At 46.8% G+C, this 27,883-nt stretch overlaps 1 long non-coding RNA gene across 1 annotated transcript; it reads right to left on the reverse strand.

Annotated features, from left to right (window-relative positions):
• Positions 1–984: 984 nt before the first annotated feature.
• On the reverse strand, positions 985–27,837 carry LOC148091301 (uncharacterized). Its single transcript, XR_015715883.1, has 3 exons — positions 27,588–27,837; positions 19,350–19,435; positions 985–1,241 (listed from the first exon to the last, which is right to left on the reverse strand). It is a non-coding gene; the product is annotated as an uncharacterized LOC148091301 (long non-coding RNA).
• Positions 27,838–27,883: the final 46 nt, after the last annotated feature.

Consider the following 27,883-nt stretch of genomic DNA (forward strand, 5'->3'; position numbering starts at 1 on the left):
CCTGAATCAGAAGGTACAGTTTAAAAAGGTGGCCAGACGACTCAAATGCACATTTAAGTTGGAGGGGCACCGGTCTAGACTGCCCATCTGGGGAGGGAATAAAATGCCCTTTTGCTCTCACAAGAACTCTGAGCAAACCAAGGTGAAATCTGCCTACTCCCATGGTGGAGAGAAATCCAAGCCTGGGCTACCCTTATGCAAGAGACTATAGAAAATTCAAAAACTGGGGGCTATTGGAGAAAGATTTATGAATAAAAATGTTCATTGAATCAGAGTTTGAATTAAAAAAATAAAAGAAAAATAATCTAAATCTGCTAAAAACGATAAGAAAATATTATGCAACCATTAAAATTATATCTTAGATGAATATTTAAGGGACAATAAAAATGTTCATAATACTGTACATAAAGGGAAAATAAATTACAAAATAATATATACTATGTGAGATTTACCACACATACTTAACATTAATTAAAAATAATTATGAAGCCCGGCTGGTGTTGCTCAGTGGTTGAGCATCGACCTATGAACCAGGAGGTGACGGTTCGATTCCCAGTCAGGGCACATGCCTGGGTTGCCATCTTGATACCCAGTAGGGGGTGTGCAGGAGGCAGCTGATCAATGACTGTCCCTTATCATTGCCGTTTCTCTCCCTCTTCCTTCCTCTCTCTGAAATCAATAAAAAACATTTTTTAAAGAAAATATTATAAACCTATAGGCACACACAGAAAAAAAGGGAAAACGAAAAATCTCATGGTTGAAAAATTCCGACACGTTTTGGGAGAGGGCAAGCTCATGGAGGAGTGGTAACAGACACCAGAGGGCTGTGAAGGAACCAGAAGACGCTGGGTGGGGTGGTGATTAAAATAAAACATGTCACTTGTGGACAGGACTCCAGACTCCCCTCCTGGGAGACATCTCTGACTCACTGTGTGTGCCCTGGAGCCAAGTCACTTAGAAATGCTCTTGTCTCTTCTCCCAACTGAACAAGGAACGCTGTGTTTAACATCTCTAGCTTCCACTTGGGGCTGCAGGGAGGTTAATTACTGTTTGAGAAGGTATGTGAGCTGGTGGAATAAAAGATCCAATAGGCAGGCGGAGGGTTATTACCAGTGAAGTAACCCTTTAAATCCTGTGGTCCTCTCATGCACCCAAAAGATCAGCACTCAGGCTTCTAGTTGGGCAGCCGCAGGCCGGGCCAAATGCTCGCATCACTGCAAGAACAGGACAGGCATGGCCAGCTGTGAAGACAGGAATGGGAGTAAGGCTCTGAGCCGGGACCCCAGCCCAGGCATACCCTTGGGCAGCTCCTCCCTATAGAGCTAGCGACATGCCTTCCTTGGTACCCCACTCAGTACCCTTATTCATCCCCAGATCTGGAGCCCGGCCTTAAATGCTCCTCGAGAGCCCCTCCCTGCCCTGCCTTGCTCCTACTTATCAAGACAAGTCCCATCTCCATGTCCTGGGAGCTCCGATGCCCTAGAGCTACTGCTCAGAATGCAATGGTCTTGTTAAGATACAGAAAAGTGGTACAATTTAATTATCTCCAGTAAATTGACGTTGTTGGCAGTTACATCAACTCAGGAGGGACGCAGACAGATGGGGACACACATGCACACGCACACCTGATTTCAAGAACTTGCTGGTGGGTTTGATCCAGTATCTTTCTATGGCTTGGAAACCAAATGGGGCTAAAATTATTCATTCATTCATTCCATCAATTGTCTTTATGCTTTCTTTGAGCTGCAGGACGTTGCCAGCAACCCTGACGCCTCTCTCCTGCCTCTCTGTCACTGTCCCCCACAGGGATGACTCGTATTTCCACATCTATTACCATAGATTAACCTTACCTGGTTCTGAACTTCATGCAAATGGAACAAAGTGTTACCCTTCGGTGTCTGGCTTCATTCATTTAATGTTTTTTTGTGCGATTTCTTTATGTCCTTGGGTATAGTCATGCTTCTACTAATTTTTTTTTTCATTACTGTGTAGTATTGCACTGTATAAATAAACCACAGTTTATCTCTCCATTCTTCCATTGACCAACATTTGGGTTGTTTTGAATTCAGGAGCTAATTCAAACAATACTGCTGAGTATTCTCATCTGTGTCTTTGGAACACATGAGTGTGCATCTCAACTGAGTAGATATTTAGGGGTGGGATCGCAGGGCAAAGGTTCTACTTCAGAAGACGCTACCAAACTGTCTTAAAAGTTTGCATTTTAATCTGAGAGGAAAGGGAAACCGTTAGAAGGTTTAAAGTAGAGAAATCACATAATGTGGCCTATCTCCCCAAAGGAGGATCCCATGCTAGACATTTTTAAAGATTACATTTTGAAAATATTCACCACATGAAATAAAACCCAAGCTCATCAGCACCAGCATGAAAAGCATGACTCCAAATCAATCTCTCTAGCCAGGACCTCTGCTCTGAACCGCAGATCCATGTCTCCAAAGCCTACTTGACAACTCCACGTGGCTGTCTAATGGGCATCTCGAACTTTCTATGGCCAAAACTAAGCTTTTCCAACAGGGGTCCCATCTTAATTAATGGCAGCACCATTCTTCCATTTACTTGGGCTGAAAACATTGGTATTATTGGTGTTATCTTTGTTCCTGTGTATTTTTTCACACCCCATATCCTGTCTATCAGCAGATCCTGTGAGCTCTATCTTCAGAATATTCTGGACCCACTGCTCACCATGCCCCAGCCACTACCCTTCTAGGCCACCATTCAGGCCACTATTGCAATTCCCTCCTAAGTGGTCTCCTGACTTTCACATCCTGCCCTCACCCTCTTCAGGCTACTATCCATGCAGCTTCTCAGGAGACCCTGATGAAACATAAATTCGATCCTGATACTTCTCTATTTAAACTCCCCTGTGGTTTTCCATATCACAGGGTGAACACCAAAGCCCATCCTACCACTCAGCGTGATGTGGCTCCTTTTAACCCCTCTGACTTTAACTCCTTTGCCTCTCCTCTTCTCTCCCCACTCCCCTCCAGCCACACTGGCCTTTCTCCTGTTCCAAGCAGCCCAGGCATGCTCCGGCCACAGGCCCTTTGCACTTGCTGTTCCCTCTGCCTGGAATGCTCTTGCTCCCACTGCTTGTTCTCTTGCTTCCTTCAGGTCTTTACTCAAAATTCTCTTTCCCATTAAGGACGTCTCCAGCCGCTTTGTTTAACATTTCACTCTTCCCTTTATACCCAACATTTTGTATTTGTTTCCCAGCTTTGTTTTCTCAGCTTAGCATTTATCACTATCTTACACGCCGTAATGTTTTATATTTTTTATCTTATTTATCAGCTGTCCCTCCCAGTGAACGTAATGACCATGAGGACATTGATTTTTTTTGTTTTGTTTACCTCCGTAGCCCAGCATCTAGAATAGAGCTTGGCACGTAGTAGGTACAATAAATATTTATTGTATGAATGAATGAACGGCCGGCTGGATCCTTGCCCTAGGCCCTTTACTCATTACCTGTGCCTGAGAAGCAGCGGTTCCTAAGCACCTCCAGTGAGCTGGAGCTGCCAATAGAAACATGTCCCCCCTATGCTCTCCCTTCCTGGCGTGCAGGGACCTGGGAAAAGCGGAGATGCTGATTGAGATCTCTGACCGGGAGGAAGATGGGATTAGGTACTAGAAATGAGAGGAAGGATGTCTCCGCCCGTCTGCTCCCAGCAGCAGAGGCTACGATCTGCCTGGCAAGTCGCCTGCTCCCAGAAACAGGATGTGTCCAGAGAGGAAGTGACTGCAGACATGGTTTCGGGGGGGAAAATACCCTGTGCCTGAGACAGAACACTTGAGGCCAGTCATTCTGGAGCCTTCCAAGGGTCCATTCCTGGGGGATGAGTAAATTCCGCTGCATGGTCCCGTGGTGACTCAGTCTGTATCTCGGGGAATTTGCAGCCCATCCCTAAGACAGAGCGGACAGGTGTTTCCTCCTCTGGGGCTCCCAGCTTGGGTGACTGGATGCTGATGGGGAGAGGGTGCCCATGCCAAGCCCACAGCCAGCTCAGGTGGGCTGTGAGATTAAGCCAGCATCTTCCTGGGCTGATGTGGGTGAGGAAGTGAGCATTTGGCAAGGCAGCCGGTCTTTTTTTTTTTTAAGTATGTTTTTATTGATTTTAGAGAGCGAGGAAGGGAGAGGGAGAGAGAAACATCGATCGGTTGCCTCCTGTACATGCCCCAACGGGGAACTGAACCCGCAACCTGAGCATGTGCCCTGACCGGGAATTGAACCGGTGACCTTTTAGTGCACAGGAGGGTGCTCAACCAACTGAGCCACACCAGCCAGGGAAGGCAGCAGGTCTTGATGCCGTGTCCACTGCTGCAGAGAGAAATACTCAGGGCCAGAGAGAAAAGAGCGCCTGTGTTTAAGGCTCCGAGGGAACTGGCAACCGGGACAGCTTTCTAGCAGGTCCTCTGACCGGTCTTGTCTTCCTTGACTTGAGGTCAGGGGTTAGACGGTCTAGAAAGCCATTGCCCGGGGTTCTCTAGGAAACCTGCTCTCGGTACCTCCCCCAGGAGTGGGCAAGGGAGCAAGCCTGGCCTGGCCGAGCCCTGGGACCTCTGGCTCAGGTACCCCAGCAGAGGGCTCTCCCAGCTTTACTGAGGTTCCCCAGCCTCCGAGCCGCGGAGGCCATGGCCTGAAGTCTAATTTTGCAGCAGGAGAGAGAGAAGCAGCTCCTACAGACTCTCCACAGCAGTTCTGCCTCGGTGGGCTCTCAAATGCCGACTCTGCGTTTTGGCCAATAGGCATGAACGTCTCAAACCCCATACCAGGAAACTCGGTGAGAAACAATGCGGCTGTTTAAGAAAAGAACCACAAACCCAGTGCTCAGCATGGAAAGGGCAGATGCACCAATTCAAGTTCCCAGAAGAGCAAAAGAAGCGAGAAAACCCTCCCAACACATGGTCTGCATGACCACAGAAATCTCCAGAAGAGCTCTGAGCCTTCTGTTTATGGTGAAACGCAGCGAGCAGCTCAAAGCTGGGAAGGTTATTTATGAGCATTACAATGATTGTCATAAAAGCTGCAGTGTGTTTGTTCTTCCTCTCTGAAAACCCAAAACGAGCATCTTAAACTTGTTAATGATAAGAGATTAAAGATAGCAGGAGGTGTCATCCTGGCAGACTGCCTCTAACCTCTTTATTTACAGAAAAGAGCTCCTATGGTACAAACTATTCTGCAACCTGCTTTTTTTTTGCTTCAGCATTGGCGGTGAGCTCGTATATCCACCGATGTACACACACCAACATCCTCCTACGTGCTTCCTAGAAACTAAGGGGTCTTCCCTGGTGGAAGAGATGGCTTCATCTTGGGGTGGCCTGGACGTGGGCCCCAAAGCAGACGTCCAATCTGCTAAATGGTCTACTACACTTTCCCACGCAAGGGGCTCGCCGCCTCAGCACTTCCTCACATCGAGCAGAAACTGGCCCATCTATCTGACCCCCCTCTTGTGTGACAGTCCAAAGGGTGGGGAGGGTGTCTCCTCTCGGCTGTCTACAGCTCCCGCTCTCGGGACTCCCCCTCACCTTGCTCCAGCCTCACTTTTTCCTTTCTAGAAACTGGAGGTGAAGGCAAAGCGACAGTCTCCCTGGCAGAGCGAACCACCCTCCTGGTCTGCCCAAAAGCGACAGGGCTATCCTGGGACATGTAACTGAGTTTTAAAACCAGGGCAGCCCCAGTAAAACCAGGAGGGCTGGACACCCTATTCCCAGAATTGTGGGGTCGGAGCGGGGTGTGGTCAATCCTGACTAAGTTGCTAGAATTCCCCTTTTCACAGATCCACCAAGGTCAGGCTGGAAGTTCCCGGAAGGCACACTCAGAGATTCTCGTTGACCGAGCTGCTTAGGTCCTCCCTGGGGACAATCGCCAGGACAGGGGTGGATGTCGGGAGGCAGGGACCCGTCCACCTGGCAGGGGATCGGCTCAGGCGGCTGAGCACTTCCACTCTGCAAAGCCATCACGTGTCTGAGGCCAGCCCCAGCTTCTCCCCAGATTCTCTCCCCTGTCACCAAGTGATGTGGCTCCCAGACCCTTCCCCATCCCAGCCTGTGGGATCAGGAAAAGGGTCAGCCTGGGAGAAGACCCAGAGCTTTTCCTCCCCCCTGAGCGCCAGGATCCTCGAAGGGGCGGAGCTGGGCACCAGTCAGACCCCACGAGAGGAGCCTCCGCTACCAGGCAGGACAGACCCTACTCCGTCCCTGTGGGCGACATCGCTCAGGGCCAGCAAAGTCAGAGACCAGGGTAAACTTATGTTAAAGCAGTATGTCAGGGACACTTTCAAACCACACGCTTCCCACATTTGAATCCAGCCCCCCACGCCTTTCCAGGTGAAATACCTCTACGCTTAAACCAACCAATGGGTCTAATTATTAACCAGAAAAATACACGGTAAGTGTACAACTTTCCCTGTGTTTCCAGACTTCCTGGATATTCTGTGGTGCATTTATTGTACTTTTTTCGGCTTAAAAATTGGACCCAATAATTTCAATTTAAAGGCACTTCCCCTGAAAACACAATGAGCTTATTATTTTAAAATGTAAGTAGCAGACACTTTTAAAAATAGGTGATAGACTAAATAAATGAATGGAAAACAAAAGATGAATTTCCCATGCAGAAGAATTCCAAATAATTGACGTAGGTGCTCCACACTCACGCAGGGGGACAGAACTCCCTGGTCCTTGCGCCTAGCTGTGCATCGTGACTTCCTTGCAAACAGCCGCCTGGAAGACTGGGGAGGGAGAGCGACCTGACAGTGGAGAAACCTGACAACCCCGCCCCAGCCAGGCGATTCCAGAAGAAAGAGCTTGTCCTCTGTTCCTGACTTCGCGGGATGCTGTAGAACTGTGGGGAGGCTTCTGCTGAGGCGCAAAGACCTTGGACCTGAGTTCCAGTCCTACCTCTGTGTGTCCTTGGGGCAGTCGCCTCACCTCATTGAGCCCTAGTTTCCTCATCTGTAGGTGGTGACATCTGTCTGCCCCGAGGTCCCAGAGAGGAGTGCAGGGGACAGCTCAGCAGAGGGTCATGCTGTCACTACCCCGGAGCCCAGGCGGTTCCCCTCCGCCTCCCTGATCCACCCAGCTGCTCACTCTCCCCGCATGTCAGCAAGGTCAAGGGCCTTTCAGACCCGCTCGGTCCATTTGGGTGGGGGTGGGGTTGGCACAAAGCTGTGCTTGTTAACTTCAAGGACCCAGAGGGCACACTTTATAGAACACAATGTTCATGCCAGCGTCTCAGACCACAAACCCCAAGAGTCTGAGTGCTGAGACACTCAGGAAGTCTAGAGGCTTCTCTCATCTTCGGAGGCCCAGCCCAGCTCACGGGAATGGCAGGCATCAAAAGGCAGGAAGTCCCCAAGAGTCTGTCCCATGAAGCCGCCAGACACTGGTTACCTTTATGTGGCTGCTCAAGAGGTTGCGTTCTCAGGGCGGGGTGAGGTGATCGGGGACCTTCGGAGCCTGAGAAGCGAGGCCACCACAGGAAGCCGGGCTCCCCGCGGCTGAAAGAGGGACCCAGAGTCAGGGCCTCAGCTCCCTTCCGGGATAAGTGGCATTTTGGTTCACGTTTCCTCCCCTCTCAGTTTTTTCTTTTCCCCCCATACATTCCCCAAGGAAGTCTGAAACGTGGACTGCAACCCCCAGGAACAAGGCCCCGGAGAAACACAGAGAACGGATGGCCTGCCGTCAAGATCTGATGTACCAAAAGCCAGGGACAGTCCTGGCTGTCGCTCTCCCCCTGCTGACTGTGCCTCACCACTGGCTTGGTGGCCCAGGGGACCAGCTCCCTGTCCTGGGCTTGGGGGTTGGGGAGAGAAAGTAGAGAAAGAAAAGGCAGGTGACTGCACGGAAGAGATGGCCTGGCGGGTCACGAAGTCGGACTTGTCACCATCGCCTGTGGGAATTTCTCTGCAGCGGATGGCCCCGTGATGAGAGGAGAAGAGAGAGAGAATCTCTTAAGGGGCTAAAGAAGGATTTTTGTAGAAGGAGGGAGAAGAAATGACAGGTTGGCCAGGGAGACCAGCGGGCCTCCGGAAGGCAGCTCCGGGTAAAACACGCCGGTGGTGCGAGTCCTGCTAAGACAGAAGCAACCCAGGCCCTCGCCAGCTCAGCTGGTTAGAGCGTTGTCCCCACACACCACGGCTGCGGGCTCCATCCCCGTCAGGGCTCACACAAGGGTCAACCAGAGAACACATCAGCAAGCGGAACGACTCATCAATGTCTCTCTCTAGCTCGCTTTCTCTCTCTCTAAAAAAAAAAAAAAAAAATCAATAAATAAAATTTCTTTTTAAAAAGACCGAGAAGCAACTCCAAAAGTGAAAATAAAGAAGGGACAGGACAGCAAGTACAGGAGGAAGGAGGAGAGACAGGCAGAGAAGGAGACGAAAAGCAACATGCAGCCTGTTTGCTAAGGCCCTGCTCTGGGCCCCAGAATGCTCCAGATTAAATGATCGCAGCTCCTTGCATCCTCACAGCATTTCACAGATAAGAACACCAAGACCCACGAGGTTAAATTCTTCACCCCGGAGCCACAGGTTGGCTGAATCCTATTTGAGCCTAAGACCGTGTGACGCCACCAATATCCGGGATCCATGGTAACTGCCTCGGAGCTGCAGGCTTCCTGCTTTGGGTCCTCACTTGACCCATGGCTGCTTTTCATTGCTTGTGATTTTAAAAATAATCATGTAAAAAAAAAAAAAGGGGGGGGGACAACCCAGGTGTTTGAACACATCATTTCTCTTCACGTTGTATAAACAACACAGCCATAACAGCCACATCTAGGGGCAAATGGATGACAGGTGAGCCGAGAGGGTGATCCCCTCGGCGCTTCGGGCAGCCGGGGCAGGCCTGGCTGGGTGGGTGTCTCCCACTGTAAGCAGCCTGGTTTATGAGCCCAGCATCTCATGCAAAAGTATGACTTTCTCTGTGTAATTGATTTGCAAAAGTTGGGTCCCACTGGCTTTGTAAGACTACAGCTAGATGGCATAGAGGTCTGGGAAAAGAACAGGAAAACACTCTCATGGTATTGTTTGGCGGTGGAAAATGGATACTGAGGACAACATTAGTCAACTCTCACAAAAGGACCTCTCTCCCAACACTAATTGTGACTGGGGAAACCCCTTTTTCAATTGGCTAGAAAACAACAACAGAGCTTTAGGAATCCTAAACAATATATTTGCCATGTGAACTCATTAGGGAATAAGAAATTAAAAGATCAAGTAAGATTTATCTCAGGAGTTCAAAGATTAGTCAACATCAAAAATATAATGATAATAAGAATAATAGCCTCACTGGATATCTACCCTTCCAAATCCACTCCTCACCCTTCCCCATCCTGTTCTATGTCCCTGGAAACTGGCCTGAAAAGTTGACATCAACGTTCCTCCTGGCCCTGGCTTCTGATAGGCCCAGCGGATGACAGGCGCCAGGAGAAGGCAGGAGGAAGGGAGGAGCCCCGGTTGGGGTGCTGATTCCTCCAGATGCCTGTCTGCGAGCCCCCCACTAGGCCGCTTCATCCCTTGACTGAAGCTCAGAGCTCCATCTCTGGTGTCAGTAACCACGTGGCCCTGGCCCTTCAGGCCCAGGCATGGTGAAGGATTCCACTATTCCTAACGTGGGCTTACTGTGCTGTTCCTGGTTGCTTTCCTCACCTTCCTTTCATTAAACCCCCCTCCAGTCATCCAACTGGACTATGCCACATGTCTCCTGCTGGTCATTGGTACCAGAGGTGGCCCAGTACCAAGGGCAGCCCCTCAAAATAGAATCCTGTGATTAGATTGCTTTTATCATTGAGGAGAGCAGCGGAAACCTCCTTGAAGGAAGCAGTGGGCATGGAATGAGCCGTGTGTCATCAATGGCATTTGGTAGCATTATAATCACTCAACTTCTCAGGGGTGGCATGGGATGAAGGGCAGGTGGAAGATAAGGCGCTAGGACTTGGAGAGACTTGGGCACATAGATACTATGACAATAATGGTCATTATACAGATTGTGGAGTTACTTGGCTTCTACTGACATCACTAGAGAGAATAGGTAGGGAAAAGGGAAAATTGAAAGCTGTGGGTTTCCAACTAAGAATGCAGTGGACAGTGAGGGAGGCTTGGTGGCAGCTGTGAAGGAGCCCTCATCCCCGTCCTTGCAGAGTGTTTATGGCTGAAGACTGAGCCCAAGGCTTCACTGTACATGTAGCACAAGTTAAATGCTCAGGGAAGGGCCCAGCAGGGAAGTGGTGGAACCCTGGGACTTACACTGGGAGAGTCTGGGAAGTCGCAGACAAGGCTGAGAAGTTTGAAGTCTCATGTCCCCCTGAACCTCCCTTGTCATCTCAGGTAGTCCCTCCTCACCTGAGGGAACCAACTATCCCTGTCTAGGAGCCCTTCAGTGACTGCATCTAGGACAGTTGCTTCACAAAAGGGATGTCAAATCTCCTCCTCAACCCTCCAAGCCCAAAAGGAGAGTTCGATCCCAACACAGCCCAGGTGGGGAAGTACAAGCCCTGCTCCAGGAAGAGACGGTCTCTATATGGAATGAGTTTCAGGACCTGCCAATTTAAATCAAGAGTCTTTGGAACATGTACGGGAATGGATTCCATGCACTATAGCCCAAGGAGGGTCAATTCAAGGCTTAATTGGGCTGAATTCGCTGACATGGATATACTCTCCCAGGTCTGGGCATTGGAGTTTCGCAAGAGTAATCTCCTACAACGAAGGAGACTCATTCTGATTCAGGCGAGGTTTAATAGTGGCCTAAAGTTAACAAGGCTGACATGCTGAAAGTTCCCCGGTATGCTGAGTGCAGAGGAAGGAGTCTGAATGTTCAAAGAAATAGGAATGTCTAAGTGCACCAATTATACGTGACCTCTCAGCTGTCTCTGACCATATCTCCCTCGCCCCCCCCCCAAGGCCTGGAGGATATTTCCTTTACCAAGACGTTAAGAAATGCATTGTGATGGGGGCACCAACATCCTCAGGAGCGCTGTGATGTCACTGTGGGCTGGACATGAGGTCAGAAATGCTACAAAGAAATCGGAGCCCTTGATCTCAATGAGAATTACCAAATTCCAGAAGGGGAGAGGTCAGGTGGGTGTCGCCAGACACCACATGATGCAATCACCTAATAAACAGCAGAGAGGAGTGGTGCTCAGACTGTACTGACCTGTGGGGATCTGTCATGATGGCCGATTGATTACGGGGTTCCTAGGAATCAAGCAGATGAGCTGTGTTGTAAGATGCTGCTACTCGACATAAAAGAAGGAAAGGTTCCAGCCAGGTCTGGCGGGCAGAAATCTAACTCGAGTTGCCATAATAGGGATTGAGGGCGTCCTGTGCAGTTCCCAGACCTCCCCGTTCACAGACCAAGTTCCCACTGAGTGAGGCCAAGCCCTTTAGAGGAGGGGTCTGCTATGCAGCCACACAACTATATATTATAGATCTTTCCCCAAAGCCTCTATAGAGGATCCCAGAGCCATTTACCAGGGTGGCTGTGGACTGGGGGGAAAAGAACACCCAGACTTTTTCGGGGTTTTTAGATGTTGGCTCTGAATTGATGTCTCTAAAGACCCAAAATATCACTCTAGTCTACTGGTCAGAATAGTTGCCAACTTCCTTAACCTGATGAACATTTTCTATCAACACACTCAGAAAAAAATGATGAAAATGTAGAAGCACTGAGAACAGAAACAAGGAATGAAAGTCCACGGTCACTACTTCTATCTAACATTCTATTGGCAGGCCTAGGCAATGCAATAAAGATAAGAAAAATAAATCAGGAGGTACAAGAATTAAGAAGACAGAGGCAAACAGCATTTATTTGCAGAAGATATGATAGCTACATAGAAAATTCCAAGAAGGTCTTTAGACAAAATACTAAATTTATAAGAGTTCAAAGTGGTGTCTGGATATAATATCAGAATGCAAAAACCTGACAGCATTCCTAGACAGTGGGATAACCAATTAGAAAAAAAAACCCCGTTTACAATAGCAACACAACTCTAAGATGCTTAGGGAAAAATCTAACAAAATATGTCCAAAATCACTATGGAGAAAAATCTCCAACCATTATTGAAGGACATAAAAAGAAGAACTATATTCAGAAATGGAGCCTGTTCAGAGATGAGAAGGCTCAGTATTATAAAGATGTCATTTCCCCACAAAGTAATCCAGAACTTGAAATCGATAAAACAACTTTAATAAAAATCCAAATAGGTTTTCTTTTTCTTTTTTTTAAATATGTCTTTATTGATTTCAGAGAGAGGAAGGGAGAGGGAGAGAGGTACAGAAACATCAATGATGAGAGAGCCATGGATCAGCTGCCTCCTGCACGCCCCCTACTGGGGATCAATTCTGCAACCCGGGCCTGTGTCCTGACTGGGAATCGAACCCCGATCTCCTGGATCCTAGGTCAATGCTCAACCGCTGAGCCACGCCGGCCAGGCCAAATAGGTTTCCTTATCAAACTTGATTTAAAAAAAAAAAAAAAAGCTAAGAAATATCTGAAGAAGAACAATGTAGCAGGACTTGCCTCTCCAAATGCTGCAATAAAATTCTAAATAAGACAGTGTGGTATTTGTGCAAGCAGAAACCAAGAGGCCAGTGGGACGGAACAGAGAGGCCGGAAAGGGACCCACACAGTATAAAAACAGCACCAGTGAAAAGAGGCCTGCGCTATTCGAAAGTGCTGGAAGAATTCGTTATACAAATGGGGGGAAATGCTTAGATCTTTATCTCAGAGCACACACAAAAATAAATTCTAGAATAATTAGAGACCTAATTGTGGAAGCAAAACTTTAAGACATCAGAAAAAAAAAAGCAAAACCACACACGTAGCTTTTCTTTATAGTATTGGGTAGGAAAAGATTTCTCAAATAAGACACAAATAGGATAAACTATAAAATTACATTTAAAAAAACATAGAAAACTTCTGCACCAAAAGAAAGCAAATAAGGAAGGAAAATAAAAGACCACGGTCACAGTGAAAATAAAGCCGTGAGCTTTAGTGTTTGTTTTCAGAAGCTATAAGGAACTCCTACAAAAGTAAGAAGAAAATGGCAAGCAAATCAGGTGGAAAAATGGGCAAAGGATTATAAACAGGAAATTCAGAGAATGGTCAAGGGCCTGTGTAAAGAGTCCCCAAGCTCCTTAACAGGGAAATACAAAGTAAAAGGAGCCTGCGAGATCGCTTTACAGCTTTCAGGTTGGCAAGAATCAAAAAGACTGACAATGTCAAGTGTCGGCAAAGATGGGCACGAAGAGAGCCCCCCCACCTCACCCCGCACTGATGGTGAGAGTGTAAATTGGTGTAATGACTTTGCGTAACAAGTTGGCCACAGCGAGGTGACACGGTGGCGAACAGCCTTCACTGCAGCAGCTCTGCTTGGGGGTGTCCAGCGTAAGCAAAGCCTCACGCACTTGTCCAGAGGGGCATATGCAAGAACACCCACTGCACCTCTGTAAGAGCAGAAACCTGCAAAAAACTCAAACATCCATCAGCAAAAGCCTGAGTAAATAAATTGCAGCAAAAATGTACAAAGAATACCGTGCAGGAGCTTCATTTTTTTTTTTAAGAGCTAAAATCACATCTATCTCCTTGGATAAATTTCAAAAACACAGACTTGAAAACATGTTGAAGTATAATATATACATGATGGAATTTAAATAGAGCCAATAAGTAGCTCCAACAAAGACTCTATATATTATTTGTGTATGTTCCATATGTTGTAAAATTATGAATATGTCACCAAAACTCAGGATAGTAGTTAAGGCTAGAGAAGGGAGGAAAGGGAACCAGACTGGTGAAGGTTACGCAGCAGGAGTAACAGAAATGACCACTACCTGTAACGCTTCATTTCCTTAAAAATAAGCAGAAACTCAGAAGCAAATTTGGTAAAATGTTAAATGTTACTCAAATAGATGGTTGGTGCAAAGGATACTGTATTAAACTCTAAACTTTTGTTTGAAATATTTTACAATTTTAAAAAATAGAATTTTTTATAGAAATTGACAAGCTGATCCTAAGATACCTATAGAAATGGAAGGGACATAGAATATACAAAAATTAACTCAAAATGGACCAAAGACCTAAATGTAAGAGCTAAAGCTGTAAAAAAACTCTTAGGAGAAAACACAGACATAAACTTTGTAACTTTGGATTAGACAATGATTTCTGAGATACGACACCAAAAGCACAAACGATAAAACAAAAAATAGGTACATTAGATTTAATTATAATTTAAACCTTTTGCTTCAAAGGACACTATCAAGAAAGTGAAAAGACAACTCTCAGAATGGGAGAAAATATTTGCAAATCATATATATCTGATAAGGGCCTAGTATCCAGAATATATAAAGAACACTTACAACTCAATAATAAAATTGCAAATAATCCACTTAGGAAGTGGGCAAAGGATCTATACAGACATTTCTCCAAAGAACATATACCAGTATCCGTAAGCACTTGGAAAATACTATCAACATCAACAGTCATTAGGGAAAATGCAAATCGAAAGCATGAGATACCACCTCACACCCACTAGATGGCTATACTCAATAAGAAGTATTGGTGAGAATGTGGAAAAATTGCAACCCTCATACATTGCTAGCGGGACTGTAAATAGTACAGCTACTTTGGAAAGCGTTTGACAGTTCCTCAAAATCTTAAACATAGATTGCCCTACAACCCAGCAATACCACTTCTCGCTATATCCCAAGAAAATTGAAAACATGTCCACATAAAAACTTATACACAAATAGTTATCGCAGCATTATTCATAATAGCCAAAAAGTAGAAAAAACCCTAATGTCCATCAATAAACAAGACGTGATATAGCCATACAATAGAATATTATTTGGCAATAAAAATGAATGAAGAACTGACAGATGCTCCAACACAGATGAACCTAGAAAGCATCATGCTAAGTGAAAGAAGCTGACACGAAAGTCCACACAGTGTCTGATCCCATTTGTATGAAACGCGCAGAATAGGCAAATCCATAGACACAGAAAGCAGATGAGCGGCTGTCTATGGCTGGAGGGGAGGGTAAAGCGGGGGCGGCTGCCGATTGGATACGCAGTTTCTTTTTTGGAGCGATGAAATATTCTGAAATTAGATAGTGGTGATGGTTGCATAAATGTAAATATACAAAAAGTACTGATTCATACACTGTAAAGGGTCAATTCTATGGTACATGGATTATACTTTATTTTAAGAAAACGCATTAAAGATCCCGCGTTGGAGTTTGTGGCCTGCTCTGCCCCTCCCCCGCTGTCTCCCTGGAGGGGGTTCACACAGCATCTGGGAGTGTGACTTGGCGGCTGCTCAGATGCCTGTCCTCCCACGAAGACCATGAGGAAATGAAGCTGGAGCCCTGTGTCAGAATCCAGTTTTACAGGCTGCAGTGTGGCATCAGGAGTGTTCGCCACTTTATCCCACAGCCAAGCAAAACACATGCTGATTACAGGAAACAAATGAGCTCTGGAGGGAATGTGATGGTTGAAAAAGGTCGCTGCATATTTTCAACCTGCGTAATTACCTTGAATTTACTTATAAGACGGCTACAGTCATGTCACAGTGATCGGTGGAAGTCTCTCGATCTGTAATCATTTTCACTCGCTTTGCAAGCAGATCTGAACACAGTTTTATTTCAAATATCTAAAATACTTATAAATAAAAATATGTGGATATTATACATATGTATATTTATTCATTTATCCATCCCTCTAACAAATAGATGCACCTAACAAATGAGTACCTACTACGTGCCAGGCACTGTTCTGGCCCTGGGGAGACAAGATGAACAAATGAGAAACACACCCTCGTCTAATAGAGATTACATCCTGATCAGGGAGACTGAACATGCATCCCATGAGGCAGGCGACCATTAATGCCATATTGACAAAGAGCCGAGTGAGGGGGTCAAGTCTCAGAGAGCAGATAGGACATTCAGGGTCGGCTTCTCTGAGAGGGTGACACTGAGCAGAGAACCAATGACAGGAGTGGGGAGCTTTAACAATCTCTGCAGCCACCGAACAGGCACAAGCATCCAGAGGGGGAACAAGCTTGGCGAGGGTGAACCACAGCAAGGTGGGTGATGTGGCTGCAGAGGAGCGAAGGAGGGGGGTGCAGTTGGGGAAGATGTTAAGTGCCAGCCGTGGAAGTTTCCAGGCAGGTGCGAGGTGCCAGCCATGCTAAGTGCTAGGTGCTAGGTGCTAGATGCTGGGAACTAGGTGCCAGCCATGAAAGTGTCCAGGGAGGGAAGCCATATGTTCTGCTTTGTATTAAGAGGCCGAGTGTGACTGTGTGCAGAGGATAAGTGTAAGGGGACAGGAATGAAGGCAGGGAGGGTGACACAGCCGTCTACGGAGCAGCACAGATAAAGGGCAGACGGAAACAGCCAACGCTCAGTGCAGCGACCACCAAGTAGCTGCTTACCTTCTCCTTCTGTGCAGTTTAGACCTGCCAGAATGGGTAAGCATGAATGTGGAACTTAGAATAAAGATGTTTGCAAAGATAACCACTCGTCCGGCCGGGCGTGGCTCAGCGGCTGAGCATTGACCTAGGATCCAGGCGATCGGGGTTCGATTCCCGGTCAGGGCACATGCCTGGGTTGTGGGCTCGATCCCCAGCGGGGGGCGTGCAGGAGGCAGCCGATCAATGACTCTCATCATTGATGTTTCTCTCTCTCCCTCTCCCTTCCTCTCTCTGAAATCAATAAAAATATATTAAAAAAAAAAAAAAAAAAAGATAACCCTCACGCCTTGCTGGTGGAAATACAAATTGATGCAGCCACTGTGGGAAATGTGTGATGGTTCCCCACAAAGTAAAGCAGATTACCGTATGATCCAGCAAGTCCACTGTTAGTATGTCCCGAAGAACTGAAAGCAGGGATCAGACAGACACTACGATGCGCTTGGCAGCCCTGCTCACAGTAGCCCAAAGGTGGAAACAACTCACATGGCCATCAACAGATGAGCGGATAAACAAACGTGGTCCGTGTGTGTGTGTGTGTGTGTGTACGATGGAATATTATTCAGCCTTAAAAAGGGATGTAATTCTAATACACGCTACACCATGGAGGAAACTAGAAGGCATTATGCTAAGTGAAATAGGCCAGATACAAAAGGACAACTATTATGACTCCACCTATATGAGGTACCTAGACTAGGCAAATTAACAGGGACAGAAATATAACAGAGATTAAGAGGTGCTGGGGAAGGGGAGTGGGCAGCTACTGCTTGATGGGAAGAGGGAAAGTGCTGGGAATGGGAGTGCGGATGGTTGCACTGTGTCGTGAATGCACTTAGTGCCAATGTATTGTACATGCAAAAATGCTTGAAGTAAATTTTATATTATGTATGTTTTGCAATTAAAAAACCTAAAAATAAAAAAGAAGGTAACCGCTCAGGAACAGTCAGATGACAAGTCCCCTTCACCCACATTTATCAGAGAGGGTGACATTTAAAGAAGGTGGGAGAAATCTGCATAAAGGCCCTGCAGAGAGCAGACACTGGGGATGAACATGCTTTTATAAGATAATGAGATCATACGTCTAAAAATGCTCCTCCATGAAGAAGACTGCCTGGGAGGTGGTCTGAAGCAGCACCGTCCAACAGAAATACAACATGAGGCACGTATAATTTTACATTTCTAGTAATCACATTAACAACGAAAAAACACAACCGATGGGATTCATCTTTACGAGATATTTTTTAACCCAACATATCCAAAACATCATCTCAGCTTGTAATCAATATTAAAAAATCATTAATGAGATATTCTATATTATTTTTTCCATACAAAGTGTTCAAAAGCCTTTGTGAGTTTTGCACTAGCAGCATCTCTCTGTTAGGTCTAGCCACATTTCAAGGCTCAATGGCAGCCATGCACCAAAAGGTTGCCAGTTCGATTCCTGGTCAGAGCACATGTCCAGGTTGCAGGCTCCATCCCCAGTAGGGGTGAGCAGGAGGCAGCTGATCAATGACTCTCTCATCATTGATGTTTCTCTCTCTCTCACTCCCTCTCCCTTCCTCTCTTCTGAAATCAACAGATTTTTCTTAAAAAAAGGCTCAATGGCTACACGCACCCACGGCTTCCCTACTGGACAGCTCCAGGCCAGAAGGAGGAGCGAGGTTCTAAACCAGCTCTCGGATCCTGCCTTCCAGGCCCAGCTCCACCACTTACAACCATGGGACCAATGAAAAGTGGCTTAATGGTTGTGAATCTCGGTCTTGGTCCTGGGAAATTCCTAATAAAAGGGAGCTAACAGTTCATCTGCACATATCACAGAGTTATTGGGAGACTCCAGCAAGATAAACTAAAACTAGAAAGGTTCATACAGTTGTGATGCCTGATGGAGTCTATGTATCAACCCCCAATGCAATGTGCTAAAATCCTAGAGTTAGGTAATAATAACATGGGCAAGACAAATACTTCTGTACATGTGAACTCAGGGGAGGCATGCAGAAAGGGTAGAAGGGGGAAGGTCATAGTATGAAGCACCAGTAAATAACTCCACAGTAGGTTTCTCCAAAAACAGGAGCCCCAGAGCCACTCATCACTGACTTATGGGTATGTGGAACCCAAGGAGCACACGGTCATAATTGCTTTGTAAGTCAATTTTCTTCCAGGCTTTAAGATACTATTTCTTAAAGGAAGGAGCTCAGAGCTTCCTTGTTTAGGAATTTATTTTCCAGGGGTGGGGTGACTTAAAGAGCCCAGGCCATTTCCTGACGGTGCACACCGAGCCGGCCTGCAAGCCTCAGGCCCCAGCAGGGCTGACCACGAGCCAGACCCAGAGTAAGCTTCATCCCACGCTTCCTGTTGGGTCCGGCAGCCTGAGTTTCCTGGTGACCCTTCCCTGCACCCAGCTGATTCAAAGGCCTGGCAAGACCTGGTGCCAGCCAAGAAAATCTGAGGCAGCCAGGTTTGTTATTTCAAATCTTTAACCCTCCAGACCTCTGTGTTTGGCTAATAAATATGAAAGTTAAAACAAGGATGCATGTGACAGCCACGATTATAAGACAAGCAAGCAAAAATGCCTGTGTGACCAGCCCTCGAAATGCCAGCCCATTTCCAAGTTAACTAATTTCACTATTACAGTAAAATAATAAAAGCGGTGAGCAATGGGAATGTAAAATGGTACAGCCATTCTAGAAAACAGTTTGGCAGTTTCTTATAAAGTTAAACATATAGTTACCATAAGACCCAGCAATTATACTCCTGGGTATTTATCCCAGAGAAATAAAAACTGGTATTCATACAAAATCCTGAGCATTGATGTTTATAGCAGCTTTACTTGTAATAGTCACGTATACATATGTAGGGAGATTTATAATAAAGAATTGACTCACGTGATTATAGAGGCTGACAAGTCCCAAGACCTGAAGTCGACAAATTGAAGAGAGACAATGTGTAGTTCCAGTCTGAGTCCAAAGGCCTGAAACCCAGAAAGAGCTGATGTTGCAGTTGCAGTCTGGAGGCAGAAACAAAACAAAACAAAACAAAAAGAAACTATGTCCCAGCTCAAGATAGTCAGGCAGGAGGAATTCTCTTACTTGAAAGAAGCCAACCCTTTTGTTCTATTCAGGCCTTCTACTGATTAGTCGAGGCCCACCTACATTAGGGAGAGCAATCTGCTTTACTCAGTCTATTGATGTAAAGGTTAAACTCATCCAAAAACACCCTCACAAAATAAGGTTTGCCCAAACATCTGGGTGCCCCACGGCCCAGTCAAGTTGACACATAATAGTAACCATAACAAGTCAAAAACTGGAAACAAGTCAAATGTCCTTCAACAGGTGAATGGATAAACAAACTGTGGTACATCCATCCAATGGAATATTACTCAGTAATAAAAAGGAATGAGCTATTGATACATGAAACAACTTGAGAGGATTTTGGGGCTTTATGCTGGGTGAAAAAAGACAATCTTAAAAGGTTACATACTAAAGATGTTAAGATATGTTAACTTGCTTGATTATAGTAATCATTTTGCAATGTTTACATGTATCAAACCATCACATGTACACCTTAAATATATACAATTTTTATTTGTCAATCATACTTCAACAAAACTGGGAAAAAAGAAATAATTAAACCCTGCCCTTAAGTTGTTTTTGCTCCTTTTTGCCTAGTATTTAAATAGCTCCTGTTTTTGAGGTAATAAAACTAATATATGTTAATTGGGGGGGGAAGTTACATACTGTTTGATTTTTTTAAGTGGCAAAATTACAGCGATGGAAAATAGATCAGTGGTTGCCAGGGGTTAGGGCTGGAGGGAGGGTGTAACTATTGAGGGGTAACTAACACAGAAGACTTTCTTAGTAGTGATGGACCAGATCTGTGTCCAGATTGTGGGGATAGTTACTTGAGTCTGCACATGTGATAAAATTTCATAGAATTATGCACCAAAAAATAATAATGATAAAAGAAGTGTTCCCTGGCTGGGTAGCTCAGTTGGTTAGAGCGACATCTCAATACACTGAGGTTGCAGGGTCAATCCCTGGTCAGGGCACATACAAAAATCAACCAATGATGCATAAATAAGTGGAACGACAAATTGATGTCTCTCTCTCTCTTCACCTTCCTCTCTCTAAAATCAATAATTTTTTTTTAAAAAAGGAGTTGTTTTTTTAAACCATGATGAGTGTCTATTTAGTAAGTACCATGTTCCCAACACTACTCTTGGAACTTTACATATATTACACATGGTATTGACAGTAACTGTGTGAATAAACTATTATTCCCACTTTAAAGAGGAAATAGACACTCAGAGAATGTAAATAACCCCACATGATCACATAGCAAAACCAGGACTTCAACCAAATCTGCCTGACTCCAAGCCTTTTGCCCTTCCCCTTGCCTCATGGAGTCTCCATCACTCACATAATGGGTCATTCAGCCCTGATGTCATCTCCTGCCACAGCTGAGCATCCTGCACTTACCCCTCTCACACTCCCTGGAACCTCGGGTCCTGAGATAAACACGGGAAAGTCCTGCTCTGTGATGGGGCTGTAAGAATTAGCAGAGAGATGAGGCCATTGAAGGGCATACAGGGCGAGGCCAGAAGGCAGATGGCTCAGCCCGGGGTCAGGGGTCCCAACGTAAGGGGAGCAGCTTTTCCCTCTAACTCTTGCTTGAATTTAGAAGGTGAACAACTTTTCGAGCATGTGTGTCTCCTGCAGGTGGCCTCCTCTCACTCCCTCCAGGCTGAGCTGGGGGACCCTCTTCAAGGTTCACAGATCAACAGAGCTTATCAGAGACCTGCCAGTACATATGCCATTGAAGTTGGAGCCTAGCACAAAACTTGGTCTGAGTAGGGGCTCTGTAAGTGTTTGTTGAGTGAATGAACGAACTGCAAGAATCTAACACAGGGGTTGTGGACTTAAATGCCTTCAGAGGCCAGGCAGACAATACAAATGAAGGGGGTTGGGGGTGGTAATAGTAACAGTGAGAATGAGAGTGAAATGGGTTATACCTAACAGGGCAGCCACTGCTCAGCTCCGGCCACGTGCTGCCCTGTGGGAACGCAGACCATCCATTCCCACATCTGATCTTTCAAGAGACACCAAAATCCAGACTTTTATGATGAGCTCCTGATTTTTTCATGTTGTAAGCAAATTTGAAACTTTTTTAATTAAGTGAGGGCGAAACAAGACACGGATGCTGGTGACCACTGCCCAGAGGACGTTTGGAACGTCTACCCTGAAGCCCCCGGGTGTTTCCAATGCAGTGGCAGTGGTTTTGCTGGTAACTGCGAGGCACAGAGGTCACCAGCAAGCAAAGGAAAGCCGGTGTCACCAGCCCCCATCAGCCAGTTCCATGTGGATGGCCTCTTCGGCAGGCATGCCCCTGGGAGGGGCCCAGTGAGCAGGCAGGAACCCCAAAGGCTGGGGGGAATCAGGGCCTGATAACTGCTTGCTGGTTTGGTTATGGGATTCTCGTGTAACCTCACCCTCATGAAAAATGCATCTCTTTTGAATTATCTGGTTATTTTCATCCTGGCACTAGAGGCCCAAAGACCAGGCAATCTCATCTAATGGACTAAAGATGGTCTTTGGCAGGTCTACTTGACGAGGAGCTGCTCACAGCAGACAGACGGAATTACAGACAAGACTGGACAGGGCGCTGGGGAAGAGGCCTTGGGGGTGAATCAGCCCCGGCTGAAGAACCAAATGTGGATGTGAAGTCTCCCACCTCCCACCTCCCACCTCCCCGCTCCACACCAGGGGCCTTAGTCATCTCCTTCGCCAGACAGCTCTTCCTCTCAAACTGAGGAAATGGCACAGAGCTCAGAATGGCTCCGTTTCAAACCTTCCTTCTACCATTTGCTGGCTGTGTGACTTCAGAAAGGTGGCAGCTTCTGAATCCCAGTGTCTACGCCTTTATTTTCTTTAAAAAAAAAAAAAATTTATATATATATATATATATATATATAAATTTTTTTTTTTAGAGAGCAAGAGAGAGAGAGATTTGTCATTCCACTTATTTCTGCATTCATTGGTTCATCCTCGTATGTGCCCTGATCGGGGATCAAACCCGCAGCCTTGGCGTATCCGGACGACACTCTAACCAACCGAGCTGCCCGGCCAGGGCACCAGTGTCTACACCTTTAAAATGTAACTAACACACATATATCAGACGCCCCTTGATATGATATAATGAGACTTCATCTCTTTGGCAATCTTCCCAAAAATCAACATCCCCAGTCTAATCATGAGAAAACATCAAATGAGCTCAAATTGGGGAACATTATACAAAATATCTGTGTGTACTCTTCAAAAGTGTCAAGGTAAAGAAAAACAAGGGTGGACTGAGAAACTGTCCCACGTTGAAGGGAAGTCAGGAGACACGAAAACTCAACACGCCACGGTACCCTGGGCTGGATCCTGGCACGAATGAGGCCTTTGGCAGAACCACCGGCGCGATATGAACAAATCCTGTAGTTTACTTTTAAGGTCATGAGACTAATAGCTTTTCTTCCTCACAGCCCTTTCCCCTCCTTTGTCCCTTCCTGAAAAATTCAGTCCTAAAACGTAGGTGGGACAGAGCGAGGTAGGCGTCCACGGTGGAGGGAGGTGGGGAGCTGTGGTGACCCGGGCGGGCGCCACACAAGGGGGAACCTGACAGGAGGCAGGGCCCCAGCAGGACAAGAGCGTCCCCACAGGACGCGGCCTTGGACGGGGGCAAAGCATCGCTGCCAGAGGAGGGAGTGAGAGACGGGGAAAGGGAGAGGCTGGAACGAGCCCTGCGGCGTGGGATGGACATGGGACATAGCAGTGTGAACTGAGGCCGCCAGTGTATACAGACAGACATAGAAAAGGTGTAGAGGTGAGTGTTTAATAGGTACAGAGCTTCGGCTTTACAAGATGAAAAGAGTTCTGGAGACAGATGTGGCGATGGTCATATAGACAAGGTGAATGTACTTAATGCCACTAAACTGTACCCTTAAAAAGGGTTAAGATGGTAAATTTTATGTTATGTGTATTTTACCATAATTTTTAAAAGTAATAAGCAAACCTAGATGTAAATGATTATGTGTGAAGCGTGTCGTGTCGTGTTGTGGGTGCGAGTGTATACATCCCGACATTCCCAAGCTCTTCCCACCGAGGGACTGGGAGGCCTCGCTCTACCAGCAATGAGCACACTCAGCGCCCAGACCTTGACTTCTAAATACCATTTCCGCTGAAAACCACTTTCCTTGGAGAAACGGCTGATTCCAGGGCTGGGCCAGGAAAAGTACAAGATGATCCTAGAACAGTTTGTGCTAGGAAGCTCCAAGAATGACCGATCATGGCCAAAGGACACAGCAACTAGCTTGACTGAGCTCCCACTGGCCAAACGGGGATAATTTAATTAACAAAATAAGTAATGAGAGTAATGGATGGTAACTGACTGACTCCAGGAGTCCATGCAGACATAAAAAAACTACTTACCCCACATCACAAGGGGGTAAGGATGCTCACTCTTCTTTTTCTTTTTCCGATTTTTTTTTTTAATGCCGTGAGTGGAAAGGATATGACACAGAGCAAACTGGAGGCCCAGAAAATTCCTAGAGAGACTGCCCAGGACATATGGACTTTTGAGACCTTTCCAGTGTCATTTCCTGTTGGTGGAGAGGGAAGATGCAGGGTGCCCAGGAGGAGTGGGATGTGGGGGTGAGGGTAGTAGGCGGGGGGACTGGGTCACCAGCTGCTGCTTCTCACGAGCCCCCTCCCCTGGCACTGAGGGGCCAGGAGGTGGTGAGGGGCCTCCCAGAGCGGCCTCTGCCCTGCAGAGCGAGGTGCCCCACATCTGGTTCACATCGAAGGGTGAAAGCCAGCGGGTTTCTGGGCTGGACGAAACCCAGCAGGCTTGGCCAAGCTGTGCTGCTTGGACACCAAGGCACAGCGTCACCCCTTCCGAGGGTCACCGGGCCTGGCCTGCTCCCGAGGGCTCACAGAGGGGATGCCGTTGGAATGAGGCCATCGTCTCTGCTTAGAACCACATTCTCTGGGCCCAGCTCCGCCTAATGTACAAAACAGCTTCATCGTGTGTCCAGAGGGGCTGGTTCTGTGACTTGCAGATGACTCATTTTGGGTCTGGAATGAGGCTGGCGCTACACACACACACCAAATGTAACCACCTCCACCCACAGGGCTTGTCTGTGCTTCTCTGGATGCCTCCCTTGGCTGGGAAGGGACAACTATTTGCTGTGGAATCTTGAGCAACTTTCTTAACTGCTCTGAGCCCCCGTTTCTCCATCTGTAAAATGGGAACAATTCCTTCCTCACGGAGCCACAGTTAGCCTATTAGAAGCACTGAACATAAGGCACAGTCACTGCTCCGGAAAGCTCTCAGTTAATGTCCACCATTCCCGCTGGTCATTGGGATACCAGTCTTAACCTTCTAGTAGATAATAAAAGCTTGGGGGAAAGGACTTTTTTCTTCCAGGCTTTGTACCTCAGCAATTAGTACCATCCGTGCCAGTACGAGGCAGGGGACAGACAGCTGCCCTTTGGTGGCTGTGTGACTCGAGGAACCTTCCTTAATCTGTCTGAGCCACCGTTGCCTTCTCTGTAGAAGTGGAACCCTTGCCCCTGCGTCCCAGGTGTTTGTGAGAATCGAGGGAGGTAACGCATGTTGGGATGGTTTGCGGTGTAAACTATTTCCCTTCCCAGACTCATATTTGAAGCTCAGAGAACTCGAAGTTATGGGGTTAAAGGGATGCACATCAGGGAAACCTCTCTTTAAACCATCAGCTTTGGCCCTCTGTCTGCCCAGCATTAATTCTTTCCTTTGCAAAAATTGGCAGCAGCCAGAAGAGAGCTGATTCATTCTGGGAGAGCTCTGGGGCCCAGCATCCCGGCCAGTGCCCCTTGGAGGCCTCAGCTTCCTACCCTGCTCTTGCCTGTTGTTGTCCTCAAACTTATAGAAAGGACATTGTCCCTCTGCCAGATGCAACCAGCTTGCTCTTCTCCAGTGCCCGCCTGGGTGGTCCGGGGGAGCCCCGCCGCTTCAGTGGGTGTTCTTGCCCATTGCAGAGCCCTGGCCGGCAGCCAGCTCTGCCTGCAGAGCAAAGTCTAGGTTCTGAAACGCCACCTCCCTTTGTCCTTTGGAGAAGAAGATGAAGCCAGAGAAGCTGGCTACACTTGGGCAAATCATTTGACTTCATTATGCCTCAGTTTTCTCATCTGTAAAAAGGGGTTATAGACACTACCCACCTTATAGAGTATGATGAGGCTTTCCTGAGAGGTTCAAGTATGTAAGGGGTGCACTCAGTACAATGCCTGGTGCATAATAAATGCTCAGTAGCCCTGGCAGGTGTGGCTCAGTGGGTTGAAATGTAGTCCCGTGCACCAAAATGTTCAATCTCCAATCAGGGCATATATGGGAGGAAACCGATTGATATTTCTCTCACATCGATGTCTCCCTCTCTCTCCCTCCCTTCCTCTCTCTCTAAAAGCAATGGAAATATCCTTGGGTAGGGATTAAAAAACAATAACAAGTCCTCAGTAAAGGTTGGCTCCTATAATTGTTGGCTCCCATTTGGAATCTCTCCAGCCCGAGATAATTCCTGCAAACTCAACTGATTTACCAGGGCTCCTGGGGGAGAGAGACAATCTCTCACCCGGTTTCTCTCGCTTCCTTTCAGCAGTGAGGACTCTGAGAGTCCATCAACATCTAATCCACTCCTGTAAGCCAGCCGGCCAGCTAACCTACACATCAGGTGATGAAAATTCAAGTCCTCTCACTGATCACCCAGCTCCCCACACGCCCAAAACTCTTTATCGGCCCCCTAAACCATCACCCACTGAACTACCAGCCATGACATAACTGCCCGCCCCCAGCTTGGACCCTGTTCCGTGTAATCAACACCCAAATGGAAAGCTTTTGCTTAAAGCTCTTTCTTTGAAACCTTGAATAAAAGAAAGAGCAGGGAAAAAAGCCCACAATGAAAAGCCCAAGGTAAATTAAATACATAATTATAACATATAATAATGTACTCTATTACAGAATGATATGTTAATAAAACAATCAGATCATGTGGATCATTTCCATGTATGTTTGCATGCACGCAACCAAAGGCTAAGAGGAAGCTTGTCACCCTCAAGAGTGAAACGGAACAAATTGCACATTTTTTCGCAGGGAAGGAAAAGCTAGAAAAGTAGCATGAAGGGCCGCGGCTTCTCTGAAGCAGCTTTGGAATCTGTGTCATCACCAGGCTGCGATGTGAAGACTGGGGACAAGCTCATTGAGTAACCGTTTAGAGATATCTGGGTTGAAAATATGTTCTCAAAAACATCGTATCTACCTATCTGTCAGAAATTTGTTACCCTCAACAACCTAGAAACAGACTCCTAGATACAGAGAACAGACTGACAGCCGAGAGAGGGGAGGTGTTGGGGCGCTGGGGGAAAAGGGTGAAGGGATTAAGCCCCCCAAAAATTTCTCATAGACACAGTATGGTGGTTACCAGATGGAAAGGGGGGTGAGGGGAGGTATAAGAGGGTAAAGGGGAGATAAATGGTGACGGAAGGAGACTTGGGGTGGTGAACACACAATACAATATGCAACCCAGCATCCTGCTCTTCAAACTGCCACCAGTTGAGAGCCTCCTTGCGGAGCTGGCAATCCCATGCGGCCCTAAAATATCCCTTGGAGTTAGATACCACTTTTATCCCCACGTTGCTGAGTTGGAATGAGAGCAGTTAAGTAACTTTCTGGAGGTCACACAGCTTTTCGGTGCCAGATTCCAGTTCAAACTCAAATCTGACGCCGGAGCCGGTGCTGTTAACCACTGGGCTCTACTGCCTCCCTGTGGTGGGTTTTCCAGTCGGGAGGAAGTCACCAGCTTTCCCAAATCTGGCCCCTCCCGCCTGGCGAGACACAGAGCTCAGGATCCCCCACGCCGCTTTTCACAGCAAACCCCAGTCTGTTCACATTTTCAACATGCGTGAAGTATTAACCCACCATGACAAAAAGAAAAAAAAAATGCGCTGGTTTGGTTTTCTTTTCACCAAGAACTTCCACTCTCTCTGGCTCTCAACCATTCTGAGAGCATTGTTTCTCACCTTCCGTGTAAAACCAAAAGAATTAAATTAACTCACATTTTGGGAGCCATCTGGAAGCTGACGCTGCCTGGCCCAGGTTGGGACCCCTAGATCTGGGAACGCTGAGATAGGTCGCATCTCCAAAGTTTTAGAAACACCTCCATTCTTCATACGGGTGTTTTGGACGCCTCAGGTGGCGGGAAGGCAGGTTTATTTTCTTCCTGTTAAAACTCTCAATGTTCAGAGCAAACGTTTTTGGCCTGGGCGGTGAGTTCCGTTGTGTGGTGGGTGGCGAGCAGGAGTGTCCAGGAGAGGAGGGTCCTGGTGGGCGGGGTAGGTTTGATCTAATTGGT

The sequence above is a fragment of the Miniopterus natalensis genome, chromosome 17 (assembly GCF_054644295.1).
Source record: "Miniopterus natalensis isolate mMinNat1 chromosome 17, mMinNat1.hap1, whole genome shotgun sequence".
NCBI classification, from domain to species: domain Eukaryota; kingdom Metazoa; phylum Chordata; class Mammalia; order Chiroptera; family Miniopteridae; genus Miniopterus; species Miniopterus natalensis.